The following is an 11,689-nucleotide window of genomic DNA, read 5'->3' as shown; positions in this document are numbered from 1 at the left end:
AATGATTTCTAACTTCATGTATTGAACTTCGTTCAAATCTTAGTCACATTATCCTTGAAGCTCCGTATTCAGTACAATTCTACTAAAAGTGATGCTCCCATCCCGACTTCCCATCCTTACTGCGTGCAGCGCTTGCCTTGGTCCCATTCACCGACATAACGAAAACGAAAGGAGCTTTCCTCGCATTTGGACCAGTCAGGATCCAATGAGCAGGGCGTTAGGCAGTCATTCCGGAAATCTCAGTGCAGTTCTAGTCAAAATCGCGTTCCTTTCGGTAATGTCCTTTTCTTGGCTGACAGAAGCCTGAAGACATACATAAATCCTGAAAGCTTGTGGAGCCTGCCACGGCAGCAAAAATATTGTGCATGTCGAAATACGAAAAATTGTGCAATTAAGTATTTGCATCCTGTCGTAGACTCCGGTGACAGCGACAGCGACGACGGCGAGAAGGACGTCGCCGACGAGGACGATAACCAGAAGCGTACTTCGACGACGACCTCTTTTGTTGAGGATGTTCTCTTGCAGTCGTCGATTTAGTGTGTTAAAGTGGGAGATTAAAGTGTGAACTTTTTATTAGAGCAAAACGAGGATTTGAATGAAAAGCTCACGGGTCGTTGTCATCGTTGTTGTTTTCCAGTGCAATTTTCAAGGAGTCTTGGAAATAAAACAGCAACAAAAAGGGCAGAGAAAGTGTAGAGCCATTGATGCAAAACGGGGTGCATTTCGTCAAATGCAGAGAAACCTAAATTGACGGTGTGTCGGGTTTGCGTGTGATCAAACGATAGTGTGAGGTATCCTTGTTGCGCCACGCACTAGTCCATTGTGTGCGGTGTGGTTCAGTGAGGTGGTAATTTCGGTGAATGTCTTTATGTGCTGTGCGCTAATTTGCGACACAAGACCTAATTGTTATCTTCTCTATTTCGTAACAATGGGACACGTCTTCAAACGACAACGGGCATTACGACTAAAGTAAGAACACTTTCAGGACCAAAACAACTCAACAATAGCACTAAGGGCCGTATTGTCCAAGGATAACTGGAAAAAGGAGAGTGGAAGGAAGTAGAGATATTTACTTAGCGCTACATAATAAAAACCAGGTGAAGCGAACTAATTGGCCCCCTACATTCCGACGTTGGTTCAGCAAGGATATTACGTAGTTGCGGGAAAAACAAGATAATCTGATTCTGGAAGCCAATCTTCCCACCGGACTGTTCGTGAAAACCTTCAGAAGAAATTTAACGAGGATATTCACAGCGGAAAAGGTAAGTGTGAGCTTTTTATCTTTTCGCAGAATGACAGCATAAAATTTCTTAATTTTCCCAGTTTTTGTGTTTTCCTTTTGAACAAATACCCGGACATGCACTCAGGTGATACCTATCGCAGCCAATATCGAGCCAGGGCGGGGGTTCGCCGGGGAAGGCATGGGGTGGCGGTTTGATGTTACTATTAAAACTTTGAAAGAAAATATCTCGCGTTGTTGAAGATGAGGTTTTTATTTTGTGCATTTGGGGACATTGTGATCCCATAATTTGGTGGTGTTTCTTGATTTTTGAGCAATGAAAAGTGTTATTGTGATGCTTGGTTTTTATCATTCTTTTCTGGACTTTTCCTTGGTGTCACATGGGGTGGGAGTCTTGGGATTTTTTTTATTATTCTATTTCGCTAGATAAAGATACAACGGACTTTTTTGTGAATGTCAGATATCAACTCTCAACGGTTAATTAAAAAAGTTGTAAAATAGCTGCTCAAACCACAGTTTTTTTTACTATCATCGTTTGACGAAAGATTCTAGCTCGCGGTGGACTTGATCCATAATGATCTCTATTAACTTGGATAGAAAGAGATACTTAGGTGCTAATTTTCGTGCTTCGCAGAAGTCTGTGAAACATGTACCCCTTCTTTGCCATACTAACTAGTTGCGTAATGAGCTAAATTAGAAAACAGTATTTTTTTTGCATGTATCTATGGAACTCCAATGATATTACTTTCCATGCCTCATTCTAGAGTCTCGGTTGAAGGCTGAGATGAGATTTTCGATGCTACCTGGGAAGTGCAATTAAAGTAAATAGTTTGCCGCTTCTTGATCGTTTTCTCTGTACCTCCGCTCTATAAACGTAGATAGCTTCGAGGTTGCCTCAAAAGAGTTAACCTCTTCACAGAAACGTCTCCATGAAGATCATTTAGTCGATTGTATGTTCTTTTTAGAGCTTCTTGATACCGATTCCAGCCAGCGGTTAAATCAGACTTCAAATCACGATTGAAGAGCACTCTCGTCATTCTCTTGTAGTTCCAGCATGGTATTTCACCCGTCTTTGGTGTCTTGAGTGGGCAGCTCTCTTCGAAAACTTCTGTCATGCTAGTTGTGATCATCTGGGTTATTTTGTCAATTCCAGCAGTAGATTTAATGTGTCTTCCAGGGATCGTAACTTGAGCGCTCAGTTTTATTTTATACGTCGCCCAATCTGTTGTGTGCGGATTTCCAAATGGACTGATTGGATGTGGATCCATGCCCATTCAGAAAATAATGCGGCTGTGACCCGAGAGTGTGATATCGTTTGATACTCTCTACTCTTCGACAAAAGCCGTAATGTCAGGGGATGTCACCGTATTACCAATGACCTCTCGCCTGACCACGTTGAAGAAAATGGGTTCATTACCCAAAGAGAGGATCTGTAGATCGTTCTCTAGCAGATATTTTAGTAGTCTCGATGCTCGCGCGTTGATGTTGGAACTTTTCCGGCATATGTGGTGGTCGTTGACATCGTAACTTCCTCTGCCTCGTGGAAGAGATATGTAAAACAAGACTGACATTCCCTTTTAACTTTTTATGGCTAGTTTGGCCGTGGTCGACTTTTTTTTGAGACCACCATGCAGGAGCGGGGTCTATTACTACCGCTGGCATACAACAGGTCAGCATGTACTGATGAAGGGGTAAGTCGCTCTCGAAATATATATTTACATTTAAACTAAAAATTGTAGTTTGGAGGAAGAGAGAAAGAGTATCAATTTTAGGCTAGACTACAAATAGTAGACAAAAATCTAATTTATTAACTTATAGTTATTGCATGAATTGAAACCAATCTTAGCAGGTGAGCTCTCGTCAACGTGAATTACGTGTTTATTGAAGACGCTTCCCCAGCATTTTTTTCTTAATCTGTGTCCCCCTGTCGATTATTGATGTCCTTATTTCGGATTTATTCATAGTGTGTTACACTACCGCATTTCCGCGGGGCGTTGTTCATCCTCTTTAATAGTCGGCAGTTCTTAGAACTATAGAGCGCGACAGGTCGGACAACACTGCGGTAAATTTTAGATTTGAGATGTTCATTGATACGTTGATCACAAAGAACACCGGCTGGGGAACAACACTTCATCCAAGTTGCGTTGATGCCTGAAGCCTTTTTATAATTATTTAGCATTTATCCGAGATGTTTAAATAGTTCAGGGACTGGTCACTGCCTTGGTAGTGATATTGGCTGGCTGAGCACGTTAGTCGGCCTTTTATTCAAACTCAGCCTTAAATCGCGCTGAATGAGGCACATATTCCGCTCCAGATCTACTGGGTTAGGAGACCCTAGGAAAACATCATCACCATAGAGTAGTGAGTAGGGTACTGGGCGACGGATATCCCGTGTGACAGTGTTCATAGCATTCATGGCAAGAGTAAAGAAGCATGGCGAGAGGGTGTTTCTTTGTTGAACACCGGTAGAGGTACGAAGACGGTAAAATCGTGGAAGCGGGGTTAAAGGTTCTATTAATCGCTCAAACTCTGACACTGGTGCTAATTCCCGGGAAGTGGGGGGAATGCGTTGCTTAAGGAAATGAAAGATGCCGCAGAACGTAATGATTTCAAAAGTGTATACTGGATCACGAAAGCATTTGCATGTTGTTGCATATCTTTCAATGGTTTTGTGAAGGACGTTAATAGTCGACCCCGCATCCACGCATGACGACTAACTGAAGAGGTGAAAACAGCACTTTACCATTGTTCTTAACCATATGACATCCGATGAAGTTCCTCCTCTCGTGAATGAAAAGGTTAGTCACCGCAACGTGCGGGTAAGGCCTGCTGCTCCAAACTTGCGACAAGTCATCTCGGCCATCGATACATTCAAAAGGAGTAAAGCCGATGGCCTTGACAGTCTCGCAAAGTTATTTATCGCTATACCTGCAGTTTCTGCAGATCTGTTACTTCGATTCTTAGGGGAATCGTGGGAATCCGAGACCTTTTTTGAAAGAGTGGACAAAGGGTAATCGCTAAGATTCCAAAGAGCAGCACTCATCTTGAATGCGACAAGGACAATAGTTAAAATTACCCCGAAACGCATCAAGGTATACCTGGAAAGCTTGATCCATAGGGCGCAGGCTAGTTTCCGCTCTTGACACTTTTGCATTGACCATATCTACACTCTATGGATCATTTTGGAGCAGTATGTGGAGTTCAAACGCTTCAAACGCTCTTCTTGGAGTTTGGTAAGGCTTTCGATAGCGTGAACATTGAGTGTATCTTGCATTCTCTACATAGGAGGGGCATCCCGAAAGAACTAACAGCTATCATCAGAGCGACTTATGATGGCGCAAAATGTCACGTGTTGCATTCAAGTAAAATTTCAAATGGTTTTGAGGTCCAAAGCGGAGTCCCCCAGGATTTCATCTTGTTACCGATAGTATTTCTTCGCGTTATAAACGACGTTCTTCACGCTGAGAGCAGCCCATGAAAAGTGACACCCATGGTTACTCAAGAGCTCCAAGTCTTCGGGAGCACTTGCCTGCGACGTGTCATCGGAGTACGTTGGGCTGATACTATTTTGAACAAAAAACTTGTTCGGCGCATAAGATAGTTACCAGTGGGCGATATGATCAGAATGCGGAATTCACAATGGATAGATTACAAATTAATGACGGGCAACAATTCTATTGCTGGCTACGCCATTCAGTGGAACCCACTCTCCCAAAATGGCCGACGAGTGGGTCGCCCCAAGAACACTTCGCGCATAACTCTTTTAATGGATTCTGAAATGGGTTTATCTTTACCAACGATCATTTCACGTCCCCAGTGCCGGTGTCAGCGACATGCCGAGGACTGAACCATTTAAGCAGCTGGGATCAATGCCTTCAGCCAATGATGAACTGCGCTATGAAATTGCTTCACGCATTAGCGAACCTTAGATAAGGTGTCGTTCCACAACTGCTCTTCTTTTTAATCGGCGCATGCATCCAAAATTTACCTCAGGGTTGCTCGCTCTGTGAAAGTAAAGTAGACAAAACCCCCTGAAATTAGGACATCTGCGGTCGATATGGGGGTTGCACCGATCGTCGAAAGATTGCGGAATAGGCATCTTCGATGGTATGGGTAGGTAATTCGATTTGAAGACCAAAAACGGCAAATAGTCCGGCGGAAAAAACGGGGTACTCTGGCCTGAGACAATAACAAATGAAGGGCTTTGCTGGCGTACTGGCCACTGATGCCAAGAGAAGTGTTAAGGGAATGCAGAATTGGCAGTGGATAGGTCGCACATTGAAAAAAGGCGGTAACTATATTGCGGGTTGTGTATCATCGTGAGATGACCGGTGAGTTGGTCAGTTTAGATTTACGTGTTGCGGAACAGTGGAAGAGGAGTGCATTACTAGGGACATCCAAACATTTTGGTTTTGTTCCAAACTTCATCAAAGCGATATCCCTACCAACAGGGTGATACCGTATCCGAGAAAAGGTCAGCCACGTCTTCTTTTTGTGCAATTGGTATTGCCATTATAGACACTCTGGACTGAGTCATCATCCAAACGAATTAAGTGACCTGTCCACGACAACTTGAGTCGGATTTTATCCATAAATTTACCCATTTTCTTGTAAGGGGCCAAAACTTCTTTGATGGATTCTCTGGGACGCGACTACAAGTTTGCAATTTCCCTTGCTATAAATCCAAGTTTCAGAGGAATACATAAGGCCTGGGAAGATCAATATCTTATATGGACAGCATAGAGGCGAACACAAACATATATGAAAAACCAGGATTGGGACCCGGGGCAACGAGATCGGGAAGCTCTTGGAACTTGGATATCACAACTAGTATTGGTTGGTTCATATTTTCTCACTTATTTCTTTTTATCATGCATGATCCTTAACTTTTGGTAGGGCGTTAAGTTTGAGGGTTACTCCAACAGTGACACGTTCTAGAAGATTGCTTTCTGCTCCAGTTTTCACGTAGTGACCAGGTGGACAACGTAACTAGCGTTTTTTTCGTAAGCCATTTCTCTGTCTGATTTTGAAACCTAGACTGCGTAGGAGACCTCAAATATATGAGAATTATTTCCTCTGTATTCAGTATAGGGAAGACTCCAAAAAGGACCATACTACAAGCCTTTGCGTGAACATTCCACGCTCTCGAACATGGCCTTTTTTCTGCTACAGGATCATGTATACAGGCATTTCAATGAAAAATATTATAGAGCACGCAACTTAAGACCAAAGAAATCTCTTTAGTTGCTATATCGATTACTGCCAAGGCTTTTGACAGTGTCCTGCAAACTTATATCGCATTGATTGAACCCTCATCCAAGCTATAACCCAGACAAACTTTTTTAAGTATCTAAGAACCCATGCTTGAGTTAGTGATTTGAAGGAGGAGGGATGGATAGCTTCAGTCCGGATGACTGAAGGCCACCGTAGCGTCTCAAAGGTAGGTGGAAAAAGTACAAGAGCTCTGTGGTCTTGTAGATTACTTACTGAGGACCCCGCGATCAGGTATAAAATGCATTGCAACTTAATGAGGAGAAAATTTGAGGTTTAGTACGGACAATCAGCGAAAGTTGTCTGACTTGCTGACTGGGCATTATGGGTAGCACGCCGTTAAAATCGTTACCCGTGGGGTGATTCGGTGTCTAGGCGCTATGATGACCAGGAACATAGTTCCGTCTGCTGTAGCTGTCGCGCCGCAACCTATGACAGCTACTTCAGCAAGTTCAGCAAGTTGGTAACAGGTTTGCTGGAGGTATCCCAAGAGGGCGTCGGTTGTTCGAATTAGTCACCGAAGGTAATGAAAAGCGGAACGTTTCAAAAAGCTTGGAAGCTTGTACCAGCCTTCAATGTTAGAATTGCCATCAGTTCGTGGTTACTAAGAGTGCCTCAAGGGGCGGAACGGTTTTTGTTTTGGTGTTGGTGCTCCTTCAAGTACAAATTTGGTTTACGCACGCCATCGATTTCAGGAGCTATCAACTTATTAAACAAAAATTTTTCGTAGCTTTTCAGCTCAGCCCATCTTTGCCAGATGTAATCATTGGAAGTAATTGAAGAGACCCAAGGGTCTGGTCTGGGGTGGGGTACCAGTATGGTGAAGCTCTCTGTTTTGATGCTTGCAGAGTAAACTGTAGGCTCGTTTTCCCTGCCTCTTATCCAGTGAGTTTTTCGATTGTCTCCCATCAACTAGATTTATTATGAATTTAGGCTTGAAAAGACCGCCTTCATCATTGATAGCTTTATTAGTTTGTGACCATGCCGTTTGGATTGTGCAACGCTGCTCAGGTCATGGAGCGATTGATGGATAAAGCCATGTATTCGTCTACTTACATTACTTGCTTCTTATTGTAAAAACCTTCGATCAGTATGTGTTGTTTGAAATGAAGTTGCTCTCTGGCATTCGCATGACATTGAATGATATATTGCGTAAGGAAAAGCAAATTTGGACTGAAAGAGGTCTAGTACTCGGGCCTGCGCCTGAATATTCATTTGATCTGCCCATATCCGAGATCGAGGACAGGCAACTTTGGCGTTATAGTTGTTCTGGTTTCTTTCTCGAAGTTATCTTCCGAGAAGTCCATAAATGGTTCACCGTGAAAGTGTTAGTAGACTACCTCGAGAAGAGAATTTTCCATGTGATCCCTACAGAAATAACATCAGTTCAGGTCCACAATCTTCAATAAACACTTAGCCAAATATGGGATCTACCATATCTATACTCTTTTTACCTCCTGTAAAGCTCACACAATAAGAGGCATCTCCGTAGTGAATGACCAGGAGATGCCGTAGTATAACACTGTGCCTTAGTGACACCTGACGGAGATTAAACACTGGCTGAAGATGTGATCCACCGTGAGTCTTCTTCTCTCGGACCCATGGCGGATCGTGGCGCTCGGGTCATAGGTGTCGAGCCGGTATTTTTCGTTTTTTAATTTTGCTTGCTTTTTCCGGAACTTCCTCGATTTTTCCAAATTTGTATTTCAGATTCTGGTGTGATTCCAACGTATCAAGTATAAGTTACGTAAAGTTTTATGTTTGAGGTGGGCGAGAAGCAAAGCCTCTGACCACTCAGATCCTAGTCGTCCATTGTATTCGATTCCTCCGTATAATGGAATATCCCAGATTCGTTTGTGATGCTACTCGCTGTAATTTAAGCGTATCGGCATTAAAAATCTGATGTTTGATGCGTCTATACGCGGGGCATTCACATAGAAAATTCTCCGTGGACTCCGCTTCCTCATTACAGGATGGACACGTACAATTTTGGAGAATTCCTATTCTGAACATATGCCCAGCAAGGAATTATGGTCAGTCCTGTCTTTCGACAGGATAAACTTTGCTGTATTTTTGTTTGGTTCTGACAGGAAATGTTTGGTGTATTTAGTAGCACTAAGGCTTAGCCACTTGTCATTATAAAAGCTTTTTCCCAGTTTTTGATAGCATTAGCCAATGCTACTAGCACCCCAATGACCGGGCACCCAGAGAAGTTCTATCGTATTGAATTTGGAAATAGAGTTCAATCGATTTCTACATTCAACGTTCCACGTCCTCAAGCCAGCTTGACTATCGCTATAGATTGCGATGCGCCTATCCTTCAATTGCTCGTCAAACATCTAGGTTGCCGTCCTTAGGATCGCATACACTTCAGCCTGAAAGACCGTTGTATGTTGTCTCAAGGGAAAAGCCCACTTCTCGTTTTTATTCGAGAGGCGCACTACTGCTCCAGAACCCTGTTCTGTTTTTGAGCCATTAGTATATCCTAACAGACATTCTCCTGTTTCGTCCCAGTTTTCCCTTCGTTACAAGCTAACTTCAAATATTTTATCCAACTGATATGTGAGGATCCGAGAATCAGAAGACGTTGCGAAACCTGGATTCACTTCTCCCAATATATCTTCCAATGCTTGGTGCCCCCATATCCAGTGTTTCTTCATAGACATAATCAAATTACTTTATGAGCTGCTCTCATTGCGGTGCTCTGAATAAACAAACGCAGATACAAATTGAATAATGCATTCAGAGCTGCGCCGGATGTCATAGTCATGACAGCGGCGATACCCAGAAGACATACAGGCTCTTTTATTTCACCTTAACCCACCACACTACGGATGCATAAGCGAACATCACGTTAATGATAACAACATATCATATATCCACATTACCATCTGAGGCCTAAGTGTTCATGTCGAGGCCAATGTCTGCCTACGCAGCCCATAAGCTTTGAGAGATCGTTTCATCTTAATCTCTACATATTTGTTCCAAAAAAGCTTCTTTTCTAGAATAGCTCCCATACATTTTACTTCTTCGGAAAATTGATGGGTTGTGACCCTCATCTCTGGAAGACAAAGATCGTTTAGTTTGCTGCTTTTTGTAAATAATGCCAGCCTGGTTTTATTTGGATTTACTGAAAGTCCATGCCTGGGGCACCAACTGCCAACCAACTGCTAATCAAATCAATAGCGCGTTGTGTATTTTTGCGGGAACACAGAGCTTTTGGAAGGGTGCATAGTCAAACGCCCCTTTAATGTCCACGAACACCCGCATCGTGTACTCCCTTTTCTGAGTTCCCTTCTCTATCATTGAAACTAGAGGTTAAGAGCAGACTCACAATTGATAAGCATGTTGGTTTTCATTTAGTTGATGCAACCTCAGCGCTTTCTCGTGAATGTGATGCTCCATCAGTCTTTCCAGACATTTTAGCAGAAATCATACTAAGCCTATTTTCCTGAAGTTTTGAATAGTCATCTTTTCCAGGCTTAGGTATGAACTGACTGCCTTCACCTTCTGCCAAGAGGAAAGTACGCAACCCATAGCACAACATCCTCGAAAATGCCTCTTAGAAGTTGCTCTATGTGCCTTATACCCTCCTTTAGCATCGCGGGTGCTTTGCAGTGTTCAAAGGATGGTGTAGCAACTCTCGCCTTTTCATTGGTAACAACCGCTCTCGTAGTGCTCCAATTCCCATTGCAACACCTTCTTGTTGAAAAGTTGGCAGAAACCGCCAACTCTCTTCCCCCCACTTCTGAGAGCTATTAAGGATCCTACACAGCCTGTAAGTCTCCTTTTCATCTTCCAGTTCCTCACAGTATGTTCAAAAGGAGTCTCGTTTCGAACCTTTTACGAGAGTCTTATATTCATGCTGTGTGTTCCGTTTAAACAGTCTTCATGCTTATCGCTTTGCAATCACGATTTAGATCCCTCAGTTCCTGCATCGGCGGAGGACCCAAAGAATCATAGGGTAAGTAAAGAGAGGCAATTATGACGTTTCTCTTCTAACCACTAATATGTGATTGTAAGTTCACCATAACAAGGTCATGGGAACTGAATTGTCTCAGTATGGTTATCTTTAACAATTTCGACATCAGAACGCAGTCCCTCGGTCTCAAGGATTTCTCATTGATGATGATCCTAGTCCCCTTGACTGATCCAATACGATAGATTTTTTTAAAACGAACCCATTGCTCTTGAACCAGAAATATATAAGGACCGTCCTGCAATTTTGCCAGCCTTTCGGCTCCAATAGACAGAAAGAGGCTTTGGCATGCTGCAGGTTAATTTAACTAACTTTTATGTTTGTAGACATAACTGTAGTCTAATACTTCCGCTAACTGAAAAGTCTGCTGCGTTCAGTGTGGATCTCACTGGAAGTACCAGCTTGTGCTCACCTTTTGCCGAAAGTTGCACTTTCTTGCGTTCGATTTCTATTGATATCCCCACACTTGGTGCGCCCATGTCACCATTCCCAAGAAACTTTGTCCTCTTTCGCAGTGCCTTCCCTTGTCGTCGGCTGGGAGACTTCCCAGGTTCGCGGTATCCGAAAGCAGGGATTTGTTTCCGCATACCAGAATTAGACCAGTTGCATCGAGGCGGAAGAGAAGGTTCTCGCAGTCAAGCCTGTAGTCCCTTCTCCTTTGCGGCTGAAGTTTCCTTCTGCGAGCCTTGCTCTCCCGTATTTTGGAAGAGTTAGACAACAGTGTTACCGACAGGCCGGCCGTAGTTTCCAGTTCTTCTCATTAATGGAGTTGTTGTAATATCATTTCTAGCTGACCGCGTAGTAGATATCGGGGCAGGTATTCCACTGAAGTGGAGATACTGTCTTCTATAGATTTCTCTATGAATCTGCTGAGGTTTCCAAACCTCATGCCTCGGTCACGACCTGATTTTTCATAGTCGCCGGTGGATTCTTACCACTAGGAGAGTTATAATCCTTTGTTTCCATCTTCATGCGCTTTTGGACACCCTTAGTGTAGTAGTAAATTACCACAGGCTTCCTCACTACGACAAGTTGGTGGCCGAGGGGAAGTGAGATACACTAAAATGTGTAAAAGGATTCTCCTCCTACATTCACTAACATAGTTAGCACATAGCTGGATGTTATTCCGTGTATACGGGAGGCTAGAGTGGAATTGCACTTATTTGCGGCGAACTTGCACGGTTATTTTTCGCCGGAAT

At 43.2% G+C, this 11,689-nt stretch overlaps 1 protein-coding gene across 2 annotated transcripts in view; it reads left to right on the top strand.

The window, feature by feature from the left end:
- Window positions 1–238: 238 nt before the first annotated feature.
- The window catches only part of LOC119658080 (serine-rich adhesin for platelets), a 459,260-nt gene continuing 447,809 nt past the window's right edge, over window positions 239–11,689 (top strand). For both annotated transcript variants that reach the window (XM_038065342.1, XM_038065341.1), the window contains exon 1: window positions 239–1,262. The gene's annotated coding sequence lies outside the window, so the exon portion shown is untranslated. The remainder of the gene's footprint in view (window positions 1,263–11,689) is intronic.

The sequence above is a fragment of the Hermetia illucens genome, chromosome 5, assembly GCF_905115235.1.
Source record: "Hermetia illucens chromosome 5, iHerIll2.2.curated.20191125, whole genome shotgun sequence".
In the NCBI taxonomy this organism is placed as follows: Eukaryota; Metazoa; Arthropoda; class Insecta; order Diptera; family Stratiomyidae; genus Hermetia; species Hermetia illucens.
Note: the sequence above shows the minus strand (reverse complement) of the source record. Positions and strands in the feature narration are given on the sequence as shown.